This window comes from Seriola dumerili, unplaced genomic scaffold, assembly GCF_002260705.1.
Source record: "Seriola dumerili isolate Sdu_G_001 unplaced genomic scaffold, Sdu_1.0 BDQW01000226.1, whole genome shotgun sequence".
Lineage (NCBI taxonomy): Eukaryota > Metazoa > Chordata > Actinopteri > Carangiformes > Carangidae > Seriola > Seriola dumerili.
In genome coordinates this window covers 2,113,254-2,119,253 of record NW_019174481.1, presented here as the reverse complement: position 1 = coordinate 2,119,253, position 6,000 = coordinate 2,113,254, and positions in this window count along the sequence as shown.

The window sequence follows — 6,000 nt, the reverse complement described above, 5'->3', positions numbered from 1 at the left end:
TATACTATGGATGATTTTTGGAAAATTTTTTGCCTTACTATACTATGGAACTTTTTTTGCCTTATTGTAATATGACGTTTTTGACTTTTTTTGCCTTACTATACTATGACTTTTTTTTGTTCACCTACTATACTATGACATTTTTTTACTTTATAATCTATACTATGACTGTTTTTTTGACATTATTTTTGCTATTACTATACTATGACTTTTTTTCACATTATAATTATGATTACTATATACATGATGTTTTTGCCTCTAATTAAACTATGACGTTTTTTTACATTTTTTTTGCCTTATACTATACTATGACTTTTTTCCTTATTATACTATGACGTTTTTGACATTTTTTTGCCTTACTATACTATGACTTTTTTTGCCTTTACTATACTATGACGTTTTTCACATTTTCATGCCTTACTATACAATGATGATTTTGACATTTTTTGCCTTACTATACTATGACTTTTTTTGCCTTATATACTACTTATGTATATTACTTGTACTTTTTTACATTTTTTGACAGTTTTTTCCTTACTATACTATGAACGTTTTTTTGACATTTTTTTGCCCTTACTATAAAAATACTGTGACTTTTTTCCTTATATATACTATGACGTTTTTTGACATTTTTTTGCCTTACATACTATTGACTTTTTTTGCTTATATATTGACTATTGACTTTTTTTGAGTTGCATTTTTTTTGCCTTACATATACTATGACGTTTTTTTCACTTTTCAGGCCTTACTATACTATGATGTTTTTTGACATTTTTGACCTTACTATATATACATTTTTTTTGCATTATTACTATGACGTTTTTTGACATTTTTTTGCCTTACTATACTATGACTTTTTTTTCCTTTAATTACTATGACGTTTTTTGACATTTTTTTGCCTTACTATACTATGACTTTTTTTGCCTATTATACTATGACGCCTTTTTTGCCTATATACGATTTTATTTTTGCCTTACTATACTATGACGTTTTTTTACAATTTTCATGCCTTACTATACTTTATGATGATTATTTGAGAATTTTTTGCCTACTATACTATACTTTTTTGCCTTATTGTAATATGACGTTTTTTTGACATTTTTTGCCTTACTATACTATGACTTTTTTTGCCTTACTATACTATGACGTTTTTTCAACATTTTCATGCCTTAAACTATACAATCTGATGGTTTTCACATTTTGCCTTTACCCTATACTATGACTTTTTTTTTCCACATCTTTATGATTTATAATATTAACATTTTTTGACATTTTTTTTGCCTTACTATACTATTGAACGTTTTTTGACATTTTTATTACTATTTTTGCGCTTACATGACTACATACTGTACTTGACTTTTTTTGATTATACATGACGTTATTTTTTATACTATGACTTTTTTTTGCCTTACTATACTATGACCTGTTTTTCACATTTCATGCTTACTATTACAATGATGATTTTTGACATTTTTTTGCCTTAACTATACATATGACGTTTTTTTGACATTTTTTTGACCTTACTATTGTTATTATGACTTTTTTTTCCTTATTTACTATGACGTTTTTTGACATTTTTTTGCCTTTACTTATACTATTGACTTTTTTGCCTTATACTATACTTTGACGTTTTTAACATTTTTTGCCTTACTATACTATGGACTTTTTTGCCTTACTATAACTATGACATTTTCACATTTCATGCCTTACTATACATGATATTGTTTGACATTTTGCCTTTACTATACTATGACTTTTTTTGCCTTATTTACTATTGATGTTTTTTGACATTTTTTACCTTACTATACTTAGACATTTTTTTGCCATTATTGTACTTATGACGTTTTTTTGACATTATTTTTTGCCTTACTAACTGACTTTTTTCCTTATTTATACTATGACGTTTTTGAACATTTTTTTTGCCTTACACTATACTATGACTTTTTTTGCCTTTATACTATACTTTTAATCTCTTATGTACTATGCGTTTTTTCACATTTTCATGCCTTACTATACATGATGATTTTTGAATTTTTTGCCTTACTATACTATGACGTTTTTTGACATTTTTTTGCCTTACTATACTATGACTTTTTTTACCTTATTATACTATGACGTTTTTTGACATTTTTTTGCCTTACTATACTATGACTTTTTTTGCCTTATTATACTATGACGTTTTTTGACATTTTTTTGCCTTACTATACTATGACGTTTTTTCACATTTTCATGCCTTACTATACTATGATGAATTTTGAAATTTTTTGCCTTACTATACTATGACTTTTTTTGCCTTATTGTAATATGACGTTTTTTGACATTTTTTTGCCTTACTATACTATGACTTTTTTTTGCCTTACTATACTATGACGTTTTTTCACATTTTCATGCCCTACTATACATTGACTTTTTTTGCCTTACTATACTATGACGTTTTTTCACATTTTTTACCATTTTTATACTTACTATACTCTTTTTTGAAAAAAAAAATTCTCAATATACCATATTATACTATGACGTTTTCATGCCTTACTATACGGTGACGAGTTTTGACATTTTTTTCCCTTACTATAATAAGACTTTTTTATGAAATGTTGCACCTTACTATATTATGAAGTTTTAATGACGTTTTTTGCTTTACCTTATTATGATGTCTTTACGATATTTTATACCTTACTGTAACGGTTGTTTTTAGAACCCAAAGTTAGCACATAGTAAAACAAAGATAGTTTGTATAGACCTTTATTTTCAACAAGGTAGAAAATGGAGTTGGCAGCTTAATCAAAAAAAAAAAAAATAGTGTTCACTGTTAGAAAACTGTTAAAAAACTGTTAGAAATCTTCCTGGCAGATCTGGACGCTCTGGCTGATTTAGGCAGCACAGGAACAACAAATCCATAGTCCCAAAAAGCAGTTCTCAAGGTCATGGACAGAAGGCTAAAGTTTTTACCAGGGTTCAGACAAGAAAGACAAGTCAGGGACAAACAGGTTTGGCACAATCATTCAACCCGTCAGATGGGGGGGCGGAGGGGGTTTGGAGGAGGGAGCGAAGCAGATATTCTGGCAAGTGTGCTGTAGGCCTAGCAGGTTGATCGAGATGCCGCAGGGACTGAAGACCCGTTCCTCTGCAACTGGAATGAAGCAGGCAATGAATGGATGGATGCGCATGGACCGAGGGAGCATTAGTCTCACTGACGCTGGGTTGATAACCATTTGGACCTCCAACTTTCTTTCTTTCTTTCAATTATAAAATTTGAATAATAATAGCTGTATAATGGTTATTTATTTTACATTTATGTCATCTCTGCATTGTGACATGACCCCTCAGAACAAACCATATACACTAAGTAAATGCACATCAACAACTCAAATTTATCACCAAGTAAACAATGCGACAGCTGTTGGTTTCCTGATCAAAAATGATACTGGGACTTTGGTGCCTTCAGGTTTTAGTGTCAAATTTTATTTTGTTTATTTCATGTGTGACATTCCAGCAAATCTTGTTGCATTCCGCAGTATCTCTTCCATGTTTGTTATCACAGATTACAAATCACAATATTTGTTTAGAGACCAGATTTCAAAATGATTTCCCGGACTTGCTATGACCAGATAACAGCATTACATAATACCAAACACAGTCATGCCAAAGGTCAGATTTAGAAACAGGGAAAATTCTGTAAAACACAAACAGACGTGTTTAAATGTTCATTGAAAACTCTGACATCTGGCTTTTTAGCAACGCACACACATGCAGACAGAAAAGAACTTCAAAGTACAAATGAACCAAGACCCATTGAGACGTAAATTGTTTCTTATTTAAAATGTCCTTTAAAGTAAAGCAAAAAATAAATAAAATTTTGTAAAAATTTTTATATATAAGATATATTTCTGAAAATACATAGAGTTAAAACATATTCAGTATTCATATTTAGCATGAATACATACTTAGTATGACAATGTGGCTGTTATAGGCAGAGATGCACACAATGCAAATTTTGCATTTTGATGAGGATGAATTACATACTGAGAGACTCACTGATTAATACCAGGAAAAAATATATTTTTTCTAATCTCACATATTCAGTAGGTTTAAGAGATCTGCACGAATAATTCTTCCTTCTTTTTAAACAGGAAGCTCACATTCTCTCTGTCTCTCTCTCACACACACACACATATATATATATATATATATATATATATATATATTCCCCTCTTCGTGTGTGTGTGTGGGTTCTTTTTTTAAGGTTCAGAAGTGCAAACTACACTCTGACCTGCTTGTTTTTGATACATTTTCATAATGTAAAAAAAACCCTTAATGTGTATGAACAAGATTTCCTGTAACTCAAACCACATTTTTACACTTCCGTAAAGCTGCAGACAGATGCTATAACCTCATAATGAAACAATGCCTGCAACACCGCAGCATTTCTGAGGGGCCACATTTACTACTGAGACCAAGAAATGTTTCTCTGACTTGTGAATATAAAAATGCAAAAGGGATTACTTAGAAACACAATAACACTGAGCAAAACACATTAAAAGAACCATTTCAAACAAAACTTTACTCAGCTTCATTCAACATCCTCTGTCAGTTAGCAACTAAACAGAAACACTGGTCCCTGTTAGGTCCTGGTTTTAATCATATTTTGTAATTTTTGTAATTCTCAGCTTCTTTTACTCGGTTACTCTTGTTCTTCAGCATTTACTCAACATTTATCTCAAACATGAATAATAAAATCTTGAGATACATCTGTCATTTTATTTTGTTCCCTTTTCATTTGTGCAAATTGCCTCCAGATTCCTCATATCTGCTTTTTAACAATTCAGCCAGAAGCCTCAGAAGGAGCTACTTAATCACCCACTGTGCGGACTGAGCAGTGCTGATAAAGTGCTCATTACTCTTCATTTAGGAGAAATCCCCTACAGATTTCATCTGCCAATAGAGCTGGAGAATAATTACTGGGGTTTCAAGAATATGACTACAACCAGGAACCCAGTCAGGATTTGCTACTAAGGCCTTTCAGCCAACCTACATTGGTTACCAAAGACTGGGGAAGAAACACATGATACTGAATGTATTTTCCACTACTGTAAAAATTCATATATCAGATTTTAATCCAGCTCTTAGAGCAAGTTAACTGAGAAATTAAGGGTTTTTTCTCTCCATTAATCTTTGAAAGGCAGAATGGGAAAATCTGTGAGCTCTGGCTGTAGGGCCCCTGAGAAGTGAGGTTCATGAGATGAATATTTATTATCATAAGTTCATGATAAACTCTCGTCACTACCTTCTCACCCTCACAACATTCATGAAAAGAGGCAAACGGAAGTAAAGATGGCCACAGTCTTTCAGAAACATGATAGGATTGCCCTAATAGGAAATGAATCTTGGACAGTGGTTAACGATCAGATCCCTCAACAAGGCTTCCTGTCAAAGCACAGATGTGACTTTGGTCATGAATACTTTTTGTGAAACTCAAAACACCCTGACTGAAAAAAGGAAGTAATATTCTGAAACAATATTCATATTTCGGTATTTCCTCTTGCTGTGACCCTCAACTGTAAATGAGTTTCATCTGAGTGTTGTCAGCCCAAACGTTTTCAGTACCTAAAGGACATATCAATAAGGTAATATGCACCTCTTAAAGACCCCCTCCAATGAAAATCAAGTTTTTAACCTTGTTAACATGTCCATATGTTGTTTTTGATGTAATCTTGGGATTTTCATTCACAACATGAAGAGTTTTTACCCTGAATGGTGCAAAAAACAATCCTGCAGATGCGAGAGGTCAGGGGAGAATGACCAGACTGGTTTGGGCAGGAAGGCTACAGTAACTCAGATGACAACTCTTTACAACTGTGATGAGCAGAAAAGCATCTAAGAATGGACAACAACCTTGAGGTGGATGGGCTACAACAGCAGAAGACCATGGTGGGTTCCACTCCTGTCAGCCAAGAACAGAAACACCAAACCTTGGACAGTTAAAGACTGAAAAATCATAGC